Source organism: Papio anubis, chromosome 5, assembly GCF_008728515.1.
Source record: "Papio anubis isolate 15944 chromosome 5, Panubis1.0, whole genome shotgun sequence".
Classification (NCBI taxonomy): Eukaryota; Metazoa; Chordata; class Mammalia; order Primates; family Cercopithecidae; genus Papio; species Papio anubis.
In genome coordinates, this window is record NC_044980.1 from 71544203 (window position 1) to 71569039 (window position 24837).

The 24837-nt window shown below is 42.2% G+C and overlaps 1 protein-coding gene across 10 annotated transcripts in view; it reads right to left on the reverse strand.

Moving 5' to 3' along the window:
• LHFPL2 (LHFPL tetraspan subfamily member 2) overlaps positions 1-24837 on the reverse strand; it is a 163056-nt gene that overhangs the window by 66426 nt on the left and 71793 nt on the right. For all 10 annotated transcript variants that reach the window (XM_017959680.3, XM_009208661.4, XM_021939495.2 and 7 more), the window contains one exon: positions 20216-20274. The gene's annotated coding sequence lies outside the window, so the exon portion shown is untranslated. The remainder of the gene's footprint in view (positions 1-20215; positions 20275-24837) is intronic.

Below are 24837 nucleotides of genomic sequence, written 5' to 3' on the forward strand. Positions count from 1 at the left end.
TTTGTCAATAGGATGTATATGTAGTAGTTGTTTGAATCTTCAAGTAGCCTATCTGTGCAGATGCAGTGAACCAGCCACAGCTTGCTGACCGCAGCAGTTTTAAAGTGACTCATCAGCAAGGTCAGGCCACCTTGGTGGGAAAGTGGGGCCAAAGGCAGAAAAGTGTGCCAGGAAGTCCCAGGCCATCTTCACACACACATACACACACACACACTCCAAAACAGAAAAAAAAAAAAAAAAATCCAGCTGAAGTGAACGTTCCAGCCTGCATTTAACTGCGTTTTAGTCTGCTTTTCAGTAACCGGGACAGCGACTAAGCTTTTCTTTCTTGTCTTTTCTTTTTTTAAAAGAAAACATTCGCTAACCAAAATATGGAATTCATCTGCATTGTAATCCCAAGTGGAGAGTGCACGCATTTCCTCTGGATCGTGCATCACTCGCTCCCACTCTCTCTCATTTCTCATGAACAATGAATGGAAACACTCCCTTGTAGGAATTGCAACCGCCTCTTTGAGACAGATGTTTTGGAAACCACTGACAAGCTGCTTGTCACTGTGAGGCAGATCACACACTCTCACAGCCATTTGGTCCAAAACCATGCAGAGAGCGCTTCTTCACATCCATCTCCAATACGATCTGCAGGATATCAGATGGCTGTTACTTAGCCACTTATTCATGTCCCCCTTACCCAACACTGTTCTCCATCAGGAGGCAACACCGAAGGTTCTATCTCAGCAAAGTCGCTATTGTCTGCTATAGAATCAAGGGTAGGATTTCTCTGTGAAGATCTAGTATGGTCCAAGCCTTCAATGAAAACACTATTTTCAGGAAGACAGTTAGACACTTGGGAAAGAAAATGAACATTTTTAAGCCACAAGGGCACTGTTATAAATTTCTGCTTGGCAAATGGGGATCTCATGGCTTGAAAGAGTTATTATTCAATACTTCCCAAGCACCCACATAAGTTCATGTTTCTCCCTGAGGGCCTCACTTGCTCCATGAGACAAACTGACTACAGCTTTCATCTTGTTTAAAAAGACTTGGTGTGATGCATGGAGGCAGATCATTCAAGCCACCTGGATGTGCTGTGAAATAGTTTCTCAAGCAGTCCCAGCTTTTCCAAATGCACCTATCAAAACAAACCTAAATGCCTGTTAAATTCACTCTTTAGGAGACCCACTTTGTTCCAACAGAGTCAAGTGACCGCAGAGAACTTTCTGCAGAATCTAAGACACTCGCCTGAACAATCTTATTGGCCAGAATAAAGAATAAGACACCGGTTCACATACATTTGGAAGGGCATGAAGTCAGTCAAGGGCAGACCCTCAAAAAGAGACTCATCCTTACTTCTCAGCCTTTAGCTAAGGCCATGATACAGAGGCTGAAATGGAGAAACTAAGATACAATCTGAGAAAAATACCCCAAATTTTAAAACTTAAAACCTGTGAAAAGGTTACTCTCCTACACCTTGGTCATGTTACTTGCTGCTGTGGCCTCGAGAGTTCTAACGTCTACGCTACCACTAAAAACTCTGGAGTGACTGTCTGTGAGCCATTAAACCCAAGCACAAACGCACACTTTCAGAGCTGAACGTGTCTGAATAGTTTTCGCACACATTGTTAAGATTATACTGCTGGCTTATTTTCTCTATATTCTCTTTTCTACAATAAGGATCATTTACATGCAACATTAAATGTCAACTTATATGGGGCAATTTTTGAGTGGATTGATCATAAAGCTGTATCTCTGGAAGGAAAGACACTTTTCAAAGTAGCCATGCTTAGGCACTCCACTCACCAAAGCCATGACGGGGACACGGCAGCATTGTATGCGAGGGCATCGGCTCTAGCCAAGAGGACCTATCCCACCTCCACTACTTTATCCTTGCGCAAACCACTCAACCTCAAGCCTCAGCTTCCCCACGCGTGAAATAGGAATAATAATAGAACCTACATTTTGTAGGATGAGCAGTGCATCCAACGGACAGTGATCAACAAATGGAAAGCTCTCCATAAACGACAGTTTTTATCACATGATTCTCAGTAACCGACTCCAGGACTTGCTGGTGCTTACTTAGAACACCACAATCTGGTAGAATCACCTGCACATACGACTAGAACTGGCCTCCTGCCTCCTTGCTACTTAGAGGTCACAGTCTGCATGTTCTTTTTATATTGACTCTGGGTTTCTTGATGACATACTAGTCACACAGAAACATCTATTTGTTTAGTGCTTTGCTTTTGGCTGCTTCCAAATGTCTGTAGATTGATCGATGCAGATCCCAGAAATGTAATCATTAGTTGTCTGACTAAAGAGGTTTCTCTCTGTTTGTTTTTATTAGAAGTCAGTCCTCTAAACCTGCGGTTTGCAAACTTTCTTTTTGAGCATGAAACACTGTTTATAAAACAGAATCTGACAAACAACCCCAGTTCTGCATATGAAACAGACGAAAGCAGAGCTGTACTGGTTAAAAAAAAACAAAACAAACAAACAAACAAAAAAAACAAAAACAAAGTAGGGGGCTGAGGAGGGTCCCCTTGGCCCCCCATTACCTCCCGGTAGCTCCTAAAATGTCCCTAGAAAGTGGAACGCTCTGTGGAGCATGCTCAGAAGGGCGCTGATCTAAACCACTCACTCTTCCAGTTTCCATCTTATGGCCTACAAATGCCACTCAGCCTGAACCCTAAGAGGCTCACCGGGGCACTGCTGCTTTTCATCTCACGGCTGCATCAGTAACAACAGAGGCAGAGCCCACAAACCACAATCTTGTGCTTCCTAAATGTTCCCAACATGGCTGTGGGCTGGGCAGACACACAAACCCTTCCTTTCTTTGTTTTACTGACTACACGTTGAGTTACATCAACTCCCCAAAAGCAATGCCCTAGGACCACAATGTTTACATGGCTGTGCCAGCCAGCACACATGACGTCTGATATCATTACTCTGGGTTTCTGGAGGAGCCATAGTGCATTTACAGTTCTTTATTCTCACCGAGCAGTGGCATGGAAACCAAGGTCAATCCAATCTATCAAAACCTCACCAAAATTTTAAAATAATTTCCAATGAAAATGCCTTTCTCATGGTGGAATACACAGTCCTTACAATGTCTGTGAAGTACCAGTACAGTTTCCACACATACGAAATATTAACAGGGACAAAAAAAAAATTGAGAAATTCAGAGGAAGGGATGAGAATAACAAAGCAGCTGAAGAAAGTCATCGCTTCAAGAAAGCACCAGGACTAGGAAGCAGGCCCCGCCTCCTTGGTTTAACTGCAGCTCCGCGGAAGCATGACGTAGGTCTCACTGCGGGAACCCAAGAGGTACAGGGGGCCTGTTCAGGGTGGTCTGAGGGAGACTGGCCAGGAGGGTTGGGGCTGGAGCCAACCAACAAAATATCCCAACCCATCGTGAAGAAAATATTTCCTCCTCAGGAAAGGCCGCTACATCTTCCCAGGGAATGGCTGGAAGACTCCCAGCCTGAGTCATTCGGAAACAGATTTTACAAAGCACTCCAGAGGATCCCGAGGGAACGATCAGGCCGCGTCAGAGGAAGAGCCATCATGACCAAGTGGGTCTTTTCCAGCTCCAACTCCCATGACTGCAAGGTCCTTCTGGTTCTTCCCAACTCACTGTGGCCAGCATGGCTGTAGTATGACTGTCACGATCCTTGGCTCTGAGTGTTTTAAGGCCTGGATGTGGCAATGCAGTGACTCTGGCAGAGGCCTCCCAGCTACAATACATAAGCTACAGTCCGCACTTCCACGTAAAGAGCTCCACCCGGCCTTGGGGCATGGAGAAGGGAGTGGATGATGTATCCAAGGAGCTGGTGCTGGCCCAGGCCCAGTCCCAGGCACTCGCCTGTCCAGCCTCAGTGGGGAGGGCTCACCAGGGGCCCTCACATTTCCGCATCTCACCAAGGGCCTGCTGAAAACAGGCCCCCTGTGACATCTGCTAATCAGATTTGCCCCTGGAGCCTGTAATAATTAAACTTGGTCGATGAAAGGAACACTGGAAAGGTCTCCCATCCCACAGCTGGTCAGCAAACAGAGCAGATGGGCCGTATCCACAGCCATGTCTGTGTAAATCTAATTATTCAGCTGTCAGAATGAGCCCTAAGTGACACTGGTCACCCTCACAGGTAGCTGTCAGCCCTTGGGAAGCTGTTGCTGGCGGCAGCTGTGAAGGCTAGAACTTCTCCCTCAGCTCCCCTCACCTTTCCTAGGCAGCACTGGCAGACTTATGCTGGATCACGCACCCTGGGATTAAATGCCATTTTCTGTGCAGTTCCTCATAGGCCAAACATATTATGTGCTTGTTAACTATTCACCTGATTCAGGTTTCTGGAAAAGTCCTATCCAGAAAGTTAGTTTTAAAACAGAAAAGCCTCCTAGAAAGTATCAGATTAGATAAAAAATTGTATTTTTCTGTCTTGTGTCAGCATTACTAGGTGATACTGATTATGTTGGTTCTATCTGTTAACTACTGTTGAGTAACAAAGTGCCTTAACATTTCATAGCTTAAAATACCTGGCTGTTCCTCTTCTGGTTTCTCCTGGGCTGGCTCACGATGGCTTTCAGCTAGGTCAGCTGTGCAGGAAGGCCCATAAAGGCTTCCTTCACATGTCTGGCCCTGAATGCTGCCTGCCAACAGGGGAACCTTGGCTCTCCTCTGCAGGCCCCTCATCCTTCTGGGGCGAGACTGGCATCCTTACACAGAGATCTCAGAGCAGAGTTCCAAGAAGGTGAAAGTGGAAGTAGTCAGACCCTCTAAGGCTGAGACTCTAGAACTTACACAACACTTCTGCGACATTTGAGCCGTGAAGGCAAGTCAAAAGGCCAGCCCAGACCGAAGGGGTAGGGAAATAAGACTCCAGTTATTAATGGGAGGAGTGAAAAAGAATGTGCGATATTTTTAATCTACCACATGTCAGCATCTCCCCAACTGGGTCAGTTATAGGAGTTCTGGGGCAGGGCCACAGGTGCTCTGAGATCAAAGCAATCCCAGGACAGACACTGAATCCTGTATCCCCTTGAAGAGCCACAACACACGTTGGCGTGCTGAAGACTCTGAGTAGTCCTCCAATAGCAATACATTCTGCTCAATTTTCTTTCATCATGAGTAAGTTTATAGAAGCAGAGGAAGACCACTTTCCTGTAACACCATTTTGGAAAGTCTGGTCATGAGCTCTGGATTTTTAGAACACTTCCAGTTGAACATATTTTGTCTTGCTGCCTTAATACATGTCCCATAAACATTGCATCCATGTCTAAAATACCTTCCAATATGTGGAAAGCAGCACACAATACAGCAACTCCTGAGTTGGGGTTATGACTCTAAAGGTCACCACAGTGCATTGCTCCAGTAACTAGACATTAAGCAACTTCCACTCAAAATCATCTTGATCCTTGAAAAACTTTCCTAGAAGTTATATGCAAAAAACTGGGGGTCGTTTTCTTCAGGTACAGTATTTCTGAGCATTGACAGAAGTCTTGATTCCTACAGAATAAATGTTACAATTCACTATGAATAAATTCCACATTTGAAATTCAATAACAACATAACCCATAGTGGATCAGGAGGCCAACCTTGCACACAGGCTACTGGACCACTAGCAAACCACGCTACTTCTTACCTGCCTGTCGGCCACCAATCTGGAGCCTCCCATACAATTTTTTGCTCCTGTGAAAAGAAAAGGCTCATCCATCTTCACAACCAGGTTCTCCACTTTCAAAAGCCACGGCACGGAACACATTGAACTAATACTCTGGTCATGAGAACATGATGATCCCAATAGTGGATGAAGATTCATGAGACGAGGGCAAACTCAAACCAAGGATTCAGGCCGTTACGAAGAGAGCTCTCACAAGACCAAGGACAGTCAACAGCAGTCTCAATTCAGGGCCCAAACTCCACAATAGTCCCTATGTGTGGAGGGAGAGAGCGCCGGAATGCAGTGAAGGCACAGGGAGATACTAGATGCTGAACATGAGACTGAAAAAGGATCCTCTTTAATTCTGTTTTATTTATTTTTATTTTTGAGATGGATTCTCACTCTGTTGCCCAAGCTGGAGTGCAGTGGTGTGATCTCGGCTCACTGTAATCTCCGCCTCCCGGGTTCAAGAAATTCTCTTGCCTCAGCTCCCTGAATGGCTGGGATTACAGGTGCCTGCCACCAGGCTCGGCTAATTTTTGTATTTTTGGTAGACACGAGGTTTTGCCATGTTGGCCAGGCTGGTCTAGAACTCCTGATCTCAAGTGATATGCCCATCTCAGCCTCCCAAAGTGCTGGGATTCACGTCAGCCACCATGCCCGGCCATACTTCTGTATTTATTCTCATACGGGAAAGACTGACTGACAAAGGGAATAGAGAGAATTTATTTTTATCTTGCTGCTGAAACAGTTTCTTAGAATTAGTGATTCTTACTTCATTCACTAAACAATGGTGATTCACCAAAAGACACACAGCAGTCAGTGGCCAATTTACTAACTTGGACTCAAAACATCCTACTATTCCTTCTAGGGTGTCAAATATTTTTAAACCTTTATCTTACATTGTAAAATCATCAGGGAAACATCTCCTGGAAGCCTAACTGCAATTTCAAAGGATGGAATAAAAGTGAATCTATGGGAATGGGGAATTCCGTGGGAAAACACACCTCATAAATGATAAGAGAGGAAGTAGAAATTTCTAAGGAATTGTGACTACACTGGTCTAAGAAATAAACAAGGTAACTTCTTGGAAGAATTTCATAGCAAAGTCATTTGGAGAGCCTTTTTGAGAATGGCTGAACATCAAATCTTAAGGGCAATTTTGAATTTAAGGAGCCAAGAGATCAGTCAGTCCAAGACTTGGTAAGATAGTAATTGGACCTACTGTCCTGGGGGTTCCTAGGTTTGCAACTGGAGGTCACTTCAGCTCCTGCTCCTAATTCACCCTGAGAAATGGCTCCAGGCCCTGCACACCACCTTCAGCTCTCCTTCCCTCTAATAAGGTAGCTATTCAATCAGAAATAAAAGACTGTTGGGGCTCGGAAAACAACACCCCAAAATGAAGGCCTAGCAGCAGCCTTAGAAACATGAAGTTATTCTCTTTCTCCTGTCCTCCTGTGTCTCAGTCCCATTCTCCCAAGTCAGGCCACAAAAACTAGAATCCCATTTACCCAAGGCGGGTTATAGAAGCCAGAACCTTCTTTCCCAAAAGCCAGCTATGAAACCTAAAAATATTCTATGTAAAAACTAGCCTTAAAGAAATTATCTGATCTACCTTTTTTGACTGTAGGTCCTAAGACCCTCATCACAGAGAGGGTCCTGCCCCACACCCAGAAGAAAAGAATGCATGCCCAGAGAGGCCAAGAGGAATCTCGACAGGCTAGGTTTCCCCACTCAAGCTATTAGCATTAGATCATACCCTCCTGTCCAGTCATATATCTACATGCCTGTTCATACTCTGTTGAACCTATGTACAAAAATGGACAATTTCCCCTGTATCTTTGGGTCTTCATTCTGAAGGTACTCGTGTATACATGGTTAATAAATTTGTACGCCTTTCCTCCTATTAATCAATCTGCCTGATGTCAGTGATTTTTTTAGCTAATCTTTGGAGGCCAAGGGCCCTGGCATCTACAAGACAAAGACAACTAAAGGTATTTAGCTGCTTAATGTAATAAGGGGGAAACCTGATGCCAACTTATTCCTTTGTTTCCTTTCTCAATCCACGTACTGAAGGATTCTAAGAGCAGGTATGCTCCTCAGGCACAGCCAAAGGCACCAGCACACTAATGCTATGAGAGAACTACTGCAGGGGGGGAAGAATTAGGAAAACGTAAGTATGATCAATTCTGTGTACTATTAAATCTAGCTAGATACTTCCAGAAATGTAGCACATTTGGGACTTGTTGGAATGACAGAAAATATACGGCAAACAAACAATAAATATTTCAGGTATAATATTGTCCAGGTGCATAAAGCATGTCAATTTCTCCTGCAACAAAGCATCACGGGCTATACAGAATCGCTAACCAGCCATGTAGCACAAATTGTTGGTTTCGCTATCCAAACACCACACCTTTGGGACTTGGAACCCCAGAGAAGTTCTGCAGGCTCCATTAATCATCCTGCACCTAAGTTGTTCCCACCATGGCAGGATGTTTGGTGGGAATTTGGACGTGAGTCAACAGAAATGGGTTGGCCACAAATGGTGCATGCCTTTGGACATTCGTGTGGGAGAAATGGTGAAAGCAGGGACAAAGCTTTCAGGACTTTCACAAGGTGACCTCTCCTGCCTACCTTCACAACTTCGCCATCTCATGTATCTGTCACCCCACACCACTCACTACTTCCTAACCACATTCTGCACTTCGCATCTCTTTGCCTTTGCCCACACTTGTCTCTGCCAGGACTGCCATTCCCCTCTTTCATCCCGTGGCAAAAGCTAGTCATTTTCAAAGCCCAGTTGAGAGGTCATGGCTCCAGCAAGCCTTCTCCAACTGGCAAAATTGTTCCCTCCTCTGTCCCCAATATAATGAGTTGACCACAGCAGCAGTGACTTCTCTGCTTGTCCTTTCATGGCTGGGTTGGGAGCCTTTAAGAACGAGGACACTTTGGTACTGTTGGTCTAGCATCACACAATAGCTCTAAGTGATTTGATATCTGTAGTGTCCAGATCATATCCCCTCACCCCCTACATGACAAGAATGGAAGAGCTGATAGGGTATTAGGATATATTTCCCATGTTGTATCAGCAAGCATTCTGCATTAATAAAATAGGAATAGAAAACACACAGCACAGAAGGATTCTTAAGGTCCACTGACAGCACTGATTCCACCTTCTTTCCTTCCCTAGGAATTTCCCCAAGTAATGAAGGTAGCTCTGTTCAGACTTGGCTGGCCACAGACTTCCGTCAGATTTTTGTTTTCTTCCAGATCTGACTGCATGGAAAAAACACCGTAATTTCCTTGTGGGCCTAGTTATAATTCTGTAGGCTGATTAGCTCTGAGGAAATTTCAACCCTACAAGGAGCCCTGACAATTCAGTTGTCCCATTGTGATTATAATGGTTTGTCAGTGTTTGCTGTTGAGGCACAATATGTCATTTTGGGAGCAACATTTAGACACCTCTCCAAGACTCTCCCTGCATTCCCCATTTCAGGATCAGTAGTATCAAATTCTTACCTCTTTTACATCTACTCCAGCATTGATCAAGCACTGATCTATTTTAAGTACATTCCACTGGAAATCGCTGCATGTGCTTCCTTCCTGACCACTGAAGTGTCTCCCGTAGACAGACTTGTCTATCGATGCTGAAAACTTACAACAGTGCAAGGGGCAGACACTGTGCATGCCTGCTGCACCTCAAGCCCCTGTTCCCGCATATGCTTACAGCAGGCACCCAGGACTTCCACCTGAGGGCTCTCTTTTGGCCCCAACAGGAGTTGGCCCTTAAGTGCTGGTCTCAGAAGAAGTGGTTAATGACAGAGATGAGTTGGAGAGGACATATCCCAGAACTTGCTGGCCCAGCTGGGATAATTCTGACGGATGTCTCATAGAATTCACTAGAGATGGAGCCTCAGGTGCCCACAGCAGCAATGCCATCTCTTTATTGGCTCTCTTCTCCTATTTCACACCCCTATTCCCTTAACAACGTTTTCCAGGTTTACCTCCCAAGTCACCTACTTGCACTTGAATCCCTGCTGCAGAATCTGCTTTTGGGGAACCCAACCTAAGAAAAGTACCAGACTAAAGCCACTCGATACAGATAAGGGAAGGCAGACTCAATGGCAGCCCCATCATCAGGTATAGGAAAGATTTTCAGCAAGTAAAACACTGCCGTGGCTTATTCGTGCTGAGGAAACTTTCCGTGTCACAGCCATAAGGAGCCTGACAGTCTCAGGAAGTGAACTGAGCTGTCTCAGATCTTGGGGAATTGTGTGTTATATGTGTTCTAAAAACGGATTGGATTTCAGGGGCCATTTCCAACTTCCATGGTATTAAATTTCCTTTTATTCTTCCCAGCACCATATTTCCAATAAGCCCTAAAAAAACTTACCCCTGGGGAAGGATATTTTGCTATCTTAATAAAGTCTTCCAATCCTTAGGAGACAAATCATCATATTTTCATCTCAAAAATATTAATTTTACTCCCTTAAAGAATCTTATGAAAATATTTGTATTTCTTGCCTGAGCTCCCTAGGAGGTAAGCTGAAAAACTAGCTAATAAAGGATAAAGCCAATGTAACAAAAAACAACACATATTGAAATATGGAAATAATTAAGGTCCCAAGAAAACATCAAGTCTTCAAATCGAAAGCCCTTTAACTAGAAAGTATTGTCCAGGGACTCACATGACAAATATACATTAGACAGTATTCAAGGTGTGTTTTGCTTTAAACCAAGCAAGGAGGCAAAAACTTCATTTCTATAAATGGTAAATTAATAGGTGAGAATTCACTCCATACAGAGAATTTAAAATAGATTCCATTAAAGTAGCATACTCTGCAAAATATCAATTTTCATTTGTTTTAGAGAAATCTAGTTTATCCATTGTGTAAGACTGTATCTAATTGGGAAAACAGACATTCACTCATTCTGAAAGTGAAGCCTGGACTAAAAAACGAGGAACACGGAAGGAGGACAGGAATTCATAAAACCAATGGGATGTGGGCAGAGCGGGAAAGAGGGATTTCTGGTAGATGGGGTACACAGTCTTTCTCCTGGGAGTGGAGACCCAGGCCACAGGGCCAGTCAAGAGAGAGGGAGAGCTTCATGTGGGGGCATGCTAAATTAAAAATGTCAGTGGGACACCAGAGGAAGACCCCAACAGGCAGCTGGCTGGATGGTTCTCCACCTGGAGGAGACGGTCTGGCCTGTGAGTGGCAGCTGAAGCCACAGAGTGGGCCGGAAAAGCCAGAGGATGCAAAAAGATAAGGGAGAAAAGGGGGCCAAAGACGACCCAGAGACCTTGATGAAGGGGCAGGCAAAAGAAGTCAGCCAGGTAGACTGAGAAGAAACATCAGGAGAGGAGAAGCAGGTGAGAAGCACTTCATGGGGTCCATGAGCCAACACGTTCTCTTTCTTCTTCTTCTGACAATAGAAGTTACACCTCGTCTGCCCTGAACAGGCAGAGTGGAATCAGAAGTACCAGGGCAGGATGAGGGTGACAATGAGGGGCTCACGAGGTGTGGGTGAGGTGGGGGGCACCCACCGGGCAGAGCTAACTTTCCAGATGGGGGCAGTCACAACCAAGAAGCCGCATGAGAACTTTGAGTTGTGTTCCCTTTGATACTTCCACACCTGACTTCCCCTCAAACGTAGGACACTTTTGTGTGAGTTAACAACTACAGAGCATACAATACATGTAAAATTATGCATTCCAATAAACTTTTCTAGGAAAATGGGCCAAGATCATAAATGTCACTATTATCATAAATGAGAGTTTCACCTAAAGGAAAAACATGAACAAACAATTCAGAAAAGACAAACTTCAACAGCTATTCTATTTAGGAAAACATTAGATGTGGTCAATAATAAAAACAGTAACAAAACGAGATGCCATTCTCACCTCACAAACTAGCAAAGACTTAAGAACTGATAACTCATTCCTGATGAGGGGGATATACAACGGGTGCTCTCTTATACTGCCAATGAGGGCCCAACTTCCCTGCAAATATGTTTTATAACTAAACAATAATATCTGTAAAAGGATATTCAAGGTTGATATTTAATGGTTTTAAAAAATCAGAAAACAACTCAAATGTCAAAATTAGAAAGCAGGTTAAAATGATTTAAGATACACATCGTAAGACAGAATACTGAAGATTTCTGTAGAAAAGGAACTTATAATGACATGAGGAAATATTTATAATATTAACCAAAAAGTAGCAACATAAAGTTATATACAGAGTAAGAACTCAGTTACGTAAAGAAAAGAATGTACAAAAAGGAATACTCTTAGGAACTTGAACAGATTAACAGTAGTGAGCCCTAAGGGAACTGATTTTTTTCCCTGTACGCTTATACATTTCTGTATGAACTTGGGTGATTTTGACAACTGGGGGGACAGGTCACACATAAACAGCTTCTGGCAATTCTAATCCAGCCATAATAGTATATATGTAAGGGCTGTTGCTTGGCTTCAAGAGTATACCAGTGTTTGGCCGGGCGCGGTGGCTCATGCCTGTAATCCCAGCACTTTGGGAGGCCGAGGCGGGCGGACCACGAGGTCAGGAGATCGAGACCATCCTGGCTAACACAGTGAAACCCCGTCTCTACTAAAAATACAAAAAATTAGCCGGGCGTGTGGTGGGCGCCTGTAATCCCAGCTGGTCAGGAGGCTGAGGGGGGAGAATGGCATGAACCCAGGAGGCGGAGCTTACAGTGAGCCGAGATCGCACCACTGCACCCCAGCCTGGGCGGTAGAGCAAGAATCCATCTCAAAAAAAAAAAAAAAAGAGTATACCAGTGTTCAAGGCCACCAGAGAAGACTGAATGTGACCTCTGGGCAGGTGAAAAACCATCTTAGATTTAAGATGTGCAGATGATGTAAATATGCAAGCATACAACACAGAACACCAGAGCACTGAAAGAAAGGCATAGCTTCTAGGGGTTTGCCCCAATGACTTTCTCTGTAACCATCCTTTTACCAAAATGCCTGCCAGTTTCCAGATGAATAAACTTAAATGTACCTGATGTGGGACATAATGGTCCAAAACTGATGACCCTGACCTTGAATGAGGAGAAGTCCATGAAAGCACTTGACCACCACCCGACACTGTGTCTTTCCAATCCACAGTCACTCCATGAGTGTTAGGAGAAAAATGGATTGGACTTCAACTGAATCACAGATGTAGTCTGAGAATGAAGCAAGGAGGGAGAATGTGGTGGCAAGGCAGACAGAGGAGACCAGCTCTTTCAGACCAGTCACATTAGATTCCTAACATGACCCTCAGTCATAGTTGCCTTCATTACGTGAAAGAGATGTAAATTAACGACAGGAAGTGCCCACCTCCTAACACCACTTGGCCACAGTTATAGAACAATTTGGATCAAAATCAGGTATGTTTCCAAGTTCATCTGGACTTGCCAAGTAGCCTTAAGAGTTTTTCACAGATTGTTCTGGGATGGTAACATAAGGTGCAGAGATGGGGCCAACCCCATTTTTAGAGGCTGCCTGCTACCTTGGCTCTGTAACATGTGCCAAGTGGCTGGCCTGTGGCTCTGGGGTTGCTGGTGCGAGCAGTGTCTGGAAGGACAGGATGGTTGTATGACTAACGGTTCCAACCAGCATCAGAGCATGAAAGAAAGCAAAGACTACAAAAACTTTATTGCAAGCTGAATTGAATGAATCCGAGAGAATATAGATTAAATCGATATTTAATTCAGTAGAGGTCAGTTTTAGTTAGGGAGTCATTATGACGTTTCAAAGAGCAGATACGGTATTTACGGGGGCAGCATCTCAGAACTTCAGGGATATGCTATTGTTTTCTTTAGTGGCAAGCAGGGTTTGCTATGGTTTGGCATGGGCAATTATTTTAAATAAGAATACTAAATAAAAATGTGTACAGCTATTACCTATATTAACAAGCTTCATAAAAAGCATACATTCGTTATACAGGGATGATAAGGGAACACCCCTACACCATCCCAGTGTACACTCATTCATCTGAGTTCAATTAGACCACCTTCCTTTCTAGAAGCAATTTTTTAAAGTGGATTGTTAAAATAAAAAAGCTTTCTCAGGAAGGATTAGGAGGATTCTTCATGCAGATGGAATGACAACAAGAGTACCAACTGGAACCAAATCTACCTGCTGGGAGATTTGCATATAGCCTTTTTCATGGACTTTCACTGATCACAACAAAACTACACATTTTTCTTTTCAGAGACAGGGTCTTGCTATGTGGCCCAGGCTGGCCTCAAACTCCTGGGCTTACTCCCACCTCAGGCTCCTGAACACTGGGATTACAGGCACATGTCTGCGCCAGGCTTATATATTTATTAATGTGAGATCCAAAACATCCCTGTGGACTAATCCGATTGGATGGAGGACAAGAATTCTTTGTGCAATAATCCATCAGACAGAAGGCCAGAATCCACCGGAAGGTGGGCACTCTGGTCACATGAGCACTGAGAAGAGTTCTTTTCCACCTAGGGAAAACACGCATTCTTCTTAAGCCTCCAGGCTTCACCTCCTCTCCCCAAAGCAGACGACTTTTTTTCCCACTGCTCAAAAGAACTGAGCCACAACATAAGAATTATCTTAAGGCCTATTCCCTGTACTTTCAGCTTACCTATGGCAGCACACCTGCTGTGCCACAGAGAGCTGCCCTGCTCCTGTCCAAAGCTAACTCCATGGGCACCTGCCTCCATGAGTCTATGTTTCGTCAGCCGGCTGCAGCCCTGCCCACCCTACCCTCCCAAACCTCCCTTTTAGTCCTCATTTCTTGCCAGTGATGCCTTCCTATCTGCTTTCCTGGCCTCTGGTCAGCTGCTCCAGTGGTGCCTTCTTAATGTTCAACTTTACTTTTTGGCTTAAAAAAAAATTTGTGGCTTCCCAAATTATAAATGGGCCATACTCCCAAATTCTTACAAAGCGGATGTTATAGTTAAGCCCCCACTCACTCTTCAATTTGACCAACATTTACTGAGCAAATGTAAGTATCAGGCACTGTGCTAGATAGCCTATAATGTCAGACATTGCACTGGGCATCGAGGATATACTACAAAACTCACACCTGCCCTTGGGAAGTTTATAGTCCATCAAGGGAAGCAACTTTTCATAGAAAGAGAATACCCCTCTGGAGAGAAGCCCCAGAAGTCTCCTGTGGGATAGGCCTAGCTAGAAGTCTCATCAGAAAAAAGATACATTGTCAACATGCAAGTAACAAAATTAGAAAATGACAAAAAGAACTACATCCATTTTGTCTTCAATGCATTTAATTACTCTGATTTGTTTTGTTAAATCTTGAATATCACTGTCATTTCTACTTTATCATTTTTCCCCTCCAGGGACCCTATATTTGGTCCAAATTACCATCAAGTAAAGGGAGAAGGTTGTTACACTTTCTCTTAATAAATGCTTCCTATTCCTATTGACTGCTTCCAAATTGATGGTATAAATGTATTCTATATTCTAATATTGGAATTTAAGAAGATCAATTATCATAACAATTAAACTATGCAAAGAAAAGACACCTTTCTTCAGGTAAAGATTCTTCAAAAAATTTGATAATGGTTTCTATTTAATACAGAAATATCAATCCTGCTTAATTCCTAGATAGAGCTTTTAACTGTACCACCCATCTGCTCAGTCTGGAAAAATACAACAATGGCAATGTATTTGCTGTGGTTATTACACGAAAAAATACAGGCATCACAGATCGAGTACACACAATCAAAGAATTTTAACAAGGAAAGCAACCAGTGTCTATTGGCACCAACTACAGAGGGACAGAATGACAGAGGTTAGCTATCCTCACCACCATTGCCTCATAAGGGATGTGGCCTATCCTCAAACCCAGACCAGTATGATTCTGAATCAAACACTCGACCCACTGCCTCTCAGAATGCACATAAGTGCCACTAGGGCATCAATGTGAAACACACATACTGATAACCTTACGTTGTATTATCTTCTCATGTTTCCTACACCTGCTGCTGAAAACTAAGCAGCTAGCCAGCAATCATGCCCTTGGCAATATATCTCCATATTTCTGGTACATGGTAAGAAGAGAGTGCAGAATCACTATGGGTAAATTAAAAGTCATTTTGTCCTAGATGACTGTTCCTAAACTGATCTCCTGGGGCACAGCAGTATGTGATACCAGGAACATGGTGCCTGCAACAAACGTCCAAGTCAACAATCATCAAGAAGGAGGATCATTTAGCTGAAAATACTGGTTTCATATCCTAGGGAGTGGTTGTGAGGGGAAGACTCTGAGGGCTTCCCTTGACAGCTTCACAAAGCAGTGGAGGCCAAAGGACTGCAAGGAAAGCAAACATTGACCTTGAGCGATATTACACAAGGCTTAGGTAACTTGTTTGCTATGCATTTTTTCTTCCCCCCCCCCAATTTTGAATATTTAAAACATTTCTCAAACTTGTTAATTGGCAGACTATGAACAAAACCTTAAAAAAAGAAAAAACCCAACTTTCATAATTGTCAAAAACTAATAGGGAAAATAGTATTTTACTTGATAAATTAGAAGCTATCCAATTCTATGATGCTCTAGGACAGCACTGTGCAATAAAAATATTACTGTAAGTCATGTGTATTAAAATTTTTATAGCAACATTAAAAAGCATAAAGAAACCAATTTTAATAAATTTCATATAACTCAAAATATCTAGAACATTATGATTTTGACATGTGATCAGCATAAAAATTATTAATGTAATTTTTACATTCTTCTAATACTTAACACTTCAAAATCTTGTGCATTTTGCACTTATTGCACATTTCAATTAAGGCACAAAATTTCCATCAGGAAAAATTGATCTGGTTTAAAATTTATAAAATTTACAGTTGAAAAAGTAGAATCACATATGAAAGTTGTTCCAAACATACTTAAACTTTTGCCAAAAACCGAATCGACTGTCAGTTCTAAATTTTCAAGTAAGTAGGATGAAAACTTTGGTGCCTCAGTCGCACTAGCCATATGTCAAGTGCTCAGCAGCCACACAGGGAGACACTAACGGGGAGACACGACCGAATCGGATGGTGCAGGTATAGCGCTTTCACTTTGCCCCTTCAGCTAGAATTCCCCTTGATGGGAAGAGACCTGTCCCCAGTTCACCTGTGAAGAGAACCCAGGAAGACCAACTCCCAGTGCTGCATTCGCCCACGAGGGAGTCCCACCTTGTGGGGGTCATCCTCAGTTTATTCAGATCATCTTCCCTGGTCCAAACTTGCATAACATGATAAAAGGCAGCTCAACAAGACACAGTTCAAACACGAGGGGTTTTAAGACTGTGGATATTTTTTCATGTCTGATTCTCTGCCTCCCTTCTTATGTCCTAGTGAATTTACGAGCATGTATACCGATATTCATTAGGTGCTAGTTCTGTATGCCCCAGTATTCAAACAGTACATCATTTACTCTCAGAGCAATCAGGTGAGATAGGTGAGAACTAGACAGGGTGACAGTCACTTGCTCAAGGACATTCACCTAATTATGGTGACAGTCACTTGCTCAAGGACATTCACCTAACTATAAGTGGTTAGAGCAGGGATTTAAGCCCAGAGAGTCTGGATTAAAAGCATGCCTAGTAGGGGCCGCTTATGCTGATCACCCACCCTAAATTCACACTTTTCAAAGCCTTCTCACAATTCTCATGGAATAGGCAGGCAAAACTGAGCAGGTATTACCCTTGCCACTTTGTCAGTGAGGCACAGGTGGTAAGAGATTCGCCCAAAGAGGCACAGCAAGAGCCTGGCAGAGCAAGCCCTCAGATTCCACATCCTGTGCTCTTTCCACGATACCCCAGTGCCAGGGAACCAGCAGAGGAATACCTGCTGTTTACTACGTACCACACACATTCCTATCTTTATGTTGGTCAATCTTCCCACCACTTTGGGAAGAAGGGATTATCCATGAGTAGAGATGAGAATTCCACATGGCAATGAAAAGTGCCCTAGGTCACAGAGCCTGCTGGTGCCACAGCTGGGGTCCCAATCCAGGTCTGTGTCCACAGAGATGGAACCTCTGCCAAGGATCGCCTAACATCAGGCTCGCCCAAGACTGCAACTGTGCTCTTCACTCAAAAGAAACCTTCCACTAAGTCATATAACGTGACTGACTACGTAACAGAAAGCAGGATCACCAACATGGCAAAACTCAGTCTCTGCTAAAAATACAGAAATCAGCCGGGCGTGGTGGCAGATGCCTGTAATCCCAGCTACTTGGGAGGCTGGGGCAGAAGAATTGCTCGAACCGAGGAGGCAGAGGCTGCAGTGAGCCAAGCTCACGTCACTGCACTCCAGCCTGAGCGACAGAGTGAGATTCCACCTCAAAAAAAAAAAAAAAAAAGCAGGATCAGATTGCTCTACAATTCAGACACCATTAATTCAGAATGTCTGTTCCTGTGTTTGTCTGACTTGATAAAGTGTTGTTGTATTTCCATGGGATGAATTTACAACCTAAAAAAAAAAAAAGACACAGAGAAGGCTGGTTCTATTAGGTTAAGTATTCAGAGAGGGGGCATTTTAAGGGAACACACCACTTTTAATTTACCACATTTAATTTAACCACATTTAAGGAACACAGCAGAATGAAATTGGCTTTTCCCCAGAGCAGGAATAAATAGGCCAGTCTGGCAGTGACCACGGTGACCACTCACAAAGGGGGGACTAAGCCATTACTGGGAAACACGTGAGAAGTGTAGAGCCTCTTCACTCGGGTTTTCACATGCAACTCCTGAAATAACAGGTAAAATGAAAATCGCTCCTGTTACCACTCAGGCAGACAGTGCGCGGGAGTAGAAACAAATGCCCCTCCCCAGCACAGACCTGCCTCCGATGAGAGTATCTGCAGTTGTAGAACTATATGAGCAAAAATCAGACCTCACTACCAAACCCAATGTCACCTAGCTGACGAGCATCTGAAATTTTGCATCTGAGCAGCACATGGCAGTATTATTAGCCAAACTTTAAACAGGTTTATGAGCAACTGGTTCAGAAAATCACATGTAATAAGTTCCTTAATTTCACCATACAGGCAAAGGTATATATTTTTATTAATAGAAAATCAATTTCGCCCACCTCCACTACATAAAGATGGAGTAGATAAAGATTATCAGTTTGGGCTGACCATGGTGGCTCACACCTGTAATCCTAGCACTTTGGGAAGCTGAGGTGGGCAAATCACTTGAGGTCAGGAGTTCAAGACCAGCCTGGCCAACATGGTGAAACCCCGTCTCTACTAAAAATACCAAAATTAGCCAGGTATAGTGGTGCACGCCTGTAGTCCCAGCTACTCTACTCAGGAGGCTGAGGCAGGAGAATCACGTGAACCCAGGAGGTGGAGGTTGCAGTGAGCTGAGATCACACCACTGCACTTCAGCCTGGGTGACAGAGCCAGACTCCACCTCAAAAAAAAAAAAAAAAAAAAAAGATTATCAGTTTGATAAAGTGCCAATGATTAGCCTGCTCAGGACACCACCTGTCTCAGGTCAGCCCTGGCATTCCAATGAGAAGGAATTCTGCTCAAATAGTTTCATAACACACAAGTATTTACAATTCCCATTTAACAACAACAAAAAAAACCTCAAGCTTCCTAACCTAAGCAATAGAAGTTGTTAGAACAACTTAACATTTGAGGAGTCACCAGTTCATTTCATAACATAAGAGCAATTTTTCCTTCCCTAGAATCTGCAAGCTAAAAGAGTTTCCTACAAATGAGATGGTGTCTGTGAAAATGCTGTGTGCAAATCCCCTCCACATGGCAGACCCTCCTGAAAAGGGTGTCAGTAAGTCCCAAATCCATACCTTGAGCTGGCTTCTTTGGACTGAGCCGAACTTCCAGTTTGTAACAAGACCCGAGAGGACCTGGCTGAATAGGCCTCTCCCTTGGGAGAAACAGAGCTGGATCAAAGTCTTTTGGGACAATTATTTGACTATGTACTCCCTTGATTTTCTTAAATGTGTATTGTACAAGATTACTCAACCTCTATTATCTTCACTAATATTTTCAAAAAGTGACCTTTATAAATTAGAACCTGTAGAATTAATCATAAATCACCTATTAGTCAACTGCCTTCAACTTTTATTCCCACAATCCTTCCGAAGATATGAGTTATCATTGAGTAATAAAATTGGGTAATTTTAATCAGCTATCTCTACTTTCTCTGTCTGAGAAAAATGATAAAAATGATGAAATGGTCCACAGAGAAGCTCAAAAGGAAAGACAACTTAAATTCCGCTATGCCTACTATAAAGAGCTCTGAAACTTGGGTATGAAGGGTGACAAACAAAGCATATTAGATTTGAAGTGTGGCAACTATAGCATTGAATTTAATACCATTTATGAAACTTCACAGGGTTGTTTATAACATTTATGTATGCTCATCTAAGTGATGTTTCTAGCCTTAAAAAAATTAGTGCTTACCACACAGGGTTCAAAAGTTTGAAACACTGCATCTTTTTCAAGAAGTTGCCATCCACTGGAAAATTGTTTCCAAACAATCACCAACAATAAGGTCATCTGATTTCATTTACTTACCTATTTATATCTGTAGGAATGCTGGGAAGTCTTAATGAACAACTTCAGGAAAATGCCACCTGGAAAAACAAATTGAACAAAGAGTTAGATTTTAAACACACATACACACACAAAGACTTAGCATGCAATTTTATATCTCATTAAAATATATGACATTTCAAATATTGGTCCCTAGGCAGCACACAGCTCAACTTGCATTAGAACACAGCCGCTCCCGCCCAGGAACACCAACACACGAACACAGGGTCCAAACCACTGATGAACCAGAAAAAGTAAAAGGCCAGGGGAGAATGTCCAGCCTGTGAACATGTACCTAATTACATCCTTTCCTTTCCCCTCACAAGGGGACCAACTTAAAAATATAATTTGTGTCCTGGAGGATACTTTAATGAATGACCATAAAAAGGCTCAAAAATCCAGAAACAAATTAAGAAATAAAATATGAAATTGTGACTGAAGAAACTATCCTAGCAGCACTTTATATCCTTTTCAGTTATGCAGGTTAAGTTCTAAAGTTAAATTCACAAAGATGTCAAGACTGGGAAAGTGGAAAAAGGGCCATTTTTAGAAAAACCCTAACATAGTAAAAATAAAAGTTGAAAAGTAAGAACTTATTTAATGATTAGTTTATTTAGAAATCAAGGATTCTTTCTGGTGGTCTCAAAGTCTTTAGGGAACCTTTAGAAAATTATAAGCCTACTAATACATTCACAAAACAGAGAATCCTCAAATATCTCTTCAGCATTGCTTTGAAATATTAAACATAAATGGAATAAATTTCTAACATAAAATGTCACAATTACCATTTGTTGAAAATCTATTATGCACCTGGGACTGTTATAGGAACATATTACAACCTTTCTAGACAAAGATACCCATTAACAGATGGGGAAACTGATGTTAAAAGAAGTAGAGAACCTTCCTCAATACCACAGGATCCAGGGTTTCCAAACATGCCTTTTTCCTCCTATCAGATAATCTTGCTCTTAAAAGAATCTCTTCCATTCTACAAAGCCTATTGGTCACCTCCCCAGATAGAAACCACATATTCCTTAATGCAAACTCTAACAGAAATTGGCTAGCAGATGACCAGCCAATTAGCTTTTTCTTTTAGGACATTTAAAAGTAATTTCTTCATTTAAAAATGATTAGGCTTACGTTATTTAGGACTACAAGGTAACACTGGATATGAGTAAATATTTAGAAAAAAAGCATTTTGAGTTCATGAGATATTAAAAATGCAACTGGGGTGTATAAATATGTATAATTCCACATAAGGTAAATTAAACACAAAATGTTCAACAGCCTCAATTCCACTGATAAGCAGGAAAACAAGAAGTCCCCATGCTTATTTTCTATAATCAGATTTTCAAATACAGCCATGAGATAATAATCAAAATCTGTAATATCAAGCTATGACTGTCCACACTAATATGCAGATGAGCAGCTTCATATCAGCAGCACCAGTGTTAATCAAAAGTGTACCTGAGGTTGAAAAGCCAGTGGTGGCACAAAGCCTCCTCTATCACATCATTTTAGCTTAGTAATAAACTTGAAGATACAGGACAACAGTCATTCGGTTTCACTTTAACAAAAATATACAAAAGAATTCTGAATTCATAAAGTCCTTTGTTATAATAGTTAAGGAAACTATGACTTTTTTTTTTTTTTTTTTTTTTGTTGACAGAGTCTCCCTGTCACCCAGGCTGGAGTACAATGGCGTGATCTCAGCTCACTGGAACCTCCGCCTCCTGGGTTCAAGCAATTCTCCTGCCTCAGCTTCCCGAGTAGCTGGGATTACAGGCATGTGCCACCACCCCCAGCTAATTTTTGTGTTTTTAGTAGAGACGAGGTTTCACCATGTTGGCCAGGCTGGTCTTGAACTTCTGACCTCAAGTGATCCGCCCACCTCGGCCTCCCGAAGTGCTGGGATTACAGGCGTGAGCCACTGCGCCCGGCAAAACTATGACTTTTTACAAATGGTTCTTTGTTAACTTAATTACTTGCTAAATTCTAAGCATTTCCCATAATTTTATTTTACCCTGTAGGGGAAGTAATGATCAATATTTTTATCTGGAAATGGCTTCTGTGAAATATGCCACTAGGATTATTATGAATGGGTCTGTTATAAATGGAGTTCTTGATCAACATTTCCTTATTTCTAAAAGCTAAATGAGTCACAACAAAATGAGTCACTTCAACCTTGGTACTGTTCAAAATTCAAAGATAACATTTTTTAAAATCTCCTTTTTTTACATATAAAGCAAGCAAAGCTCTGGACAGTTAAGACAGTCAAGACCCTAACAGTAACAGAGAAGGCAGAATTGTATCCCAGTTCCCACCTAAAGCTTTCCAAATTCACACTGGCAGTAAAAAGCATTTTCTAGAATAAATTAATTTGACCCAAAGCTTTGAAGATAAAAGGCATTTAGGAATAGGTTCTTAGTATCATGATTAAGCTTTTTTGACAAAGTAGTAATATCTTGTGAAACCACCAAAGTAATCAGGAAGATAAAAACATGCCAATTCTGTTCTGGGTTTGGTTTGTTTACAGGGTGTGATTTTCATTTTTTTTTAAATACGCTATTTCGAAAATACAGTATACTAAAAATACACTAAGTCACAGACACTTCAAACATTCACCCAAAAAGTTAATATATGAGGACTGTCAGGCACTGTTCTACGTATTAGAACAGCGTCTTTATTTCTAGTTTTAATCTTGGCATCTGTTTTTTAGAAACATTGGTCTGTTATTACTTAAAGTTTATGAAGTAATAAGAGACCAATGTTTCTGAAAAACAATTTTTGTGAATTAACTCATTTGCTTTCACAAAACCCCCGAAGTAGCTACCAGTATTATCCCATTTTAAAGATGAGGAAGCAGGCAAAAAGAAACTTAATCTTACTAAAAGTTACATGGCTTGCAAGAAGTGGTATTAATATTCAAATCTGCATACATGATCACATTTTATTCTAACAACTATATAATGCAAGCAGGAGAGAAAATTTTGGCCTCATTTTAACTATGAGGGAAACGAATTCCTGAGGAATAAGGGCTGGCTTCCTCAAAGGCATGCAGCTAGTCAGTAACAGGGGTCAAGAACTGGTAGGGGCACCTACTGCTAAGGCTGTACTGCTTTTTCATTTGTTCATTTTTGTCTTGGATTCTATAAATCAACGTGTAAAACTCAGTGTAAAGAGTGTGGTCCCTCTAATCACTGAGAAGACACTTCAGGATCTTCTCATGGGATGTGCTGACGACAAGAACATCAATTAGAGCACATACAAAAGTATTCTCACGCTTCCAGGTCACCTTTTCTCCATTTTCCTAAATGCAAATATGGATTTTTTTTCACTTACTGGTAGTTAAACACATGGGTTCATGTAAATATTGGTCTTTATCTGTATATACGTATATTATTAGTGTGCATGGCCATTTATAGTCCAATCAAAGTAGGCACTGTTTATTCCAAAAACAATCTAAATAAAATTAAAACTACTGTGTTTTTGCACATTAAGGAGTTAAAAAATCTTCACTTCCCATTCATCTCCATTTGGGCTGCATGCCCTTCTGTTATACTTCCGGATGTCAGGAGAAACAATAGCTGCCTTTAGTGCCGCACAGCGAACACAGCCCCCACGTGACGGGCACCAGCACTTACTTATTGAATTGAATTGCCAAAAACAGGAAGCAGAGTTGTAAGACCCCTTTCTCAGTTACAGATTGCTAAGACTTGCAGTGCACTGATTTGAACTGTTTCATGTTACTCTGTAAAACTAGAACCAAGGAGTAAAAATTACCTTGGAAATGACAGGGGTAAATTTCGGCTGAATGAAGAAAGAACTTTGTAATAAACAGTTGCCCCAAGGTGGTCCACGTTGCCTCTAGGGTGGGTTAAGAAACAGCAGGTCATAATCACAGAGGCTACAGAGGGGGAAAGTCTCAGCAACTGTCCTCTCACAATCCTTCCCTGAGACCTGAGGTCTATGCCCATCCACAGCAAGAAAGGGAGCTTCATGGCAGAGCACTGTATGTCACAGGACACTCTGCAATTCATTTTCTCATTTTATAGGCACTATTACTAAAAGGGGGCCGGAGTGTGGGTGGGGAGAGACATCTTTATTATCCCCATTTTATAAACCAGGAATCTGAACCACTTAAGCTAAATCACACCCTTAGTAATGCTAGAATATGGGCTCCAATCTAGGGCTTCTGACCCCCCAGGCAGGCCAGTGTATTTCCAGCTAGGCAATACTGCAACAACCAACATAAGATGCCTGCAACCATTATTCTTATTAAGTATCATCTCCCCATATTAAGATCAGGGGCAAGGATGGGCCCCAAAGACCTGAAGCACCGAGGCAAATACCAAAGCAAAATTAGCTAAAAGAAAAATACAGTAAGAGCTCTGCTACTCTCACAAAACCATCCCTTCTACCTGACTAGGAAGAGCTCATTGTATTTTCTGTAGACGCACTCTCTAAGGCTCTATTTACATGAGTCATCTAAAGGAGTAATTGTCCAAATTCTACTTTACTGTGCTCTACTGATACAACAAGTGCTCGGGGAAATCTGTCCACATTTTAAGGGGAGTCCGTGACAGCATACTAAGCACAAAGAG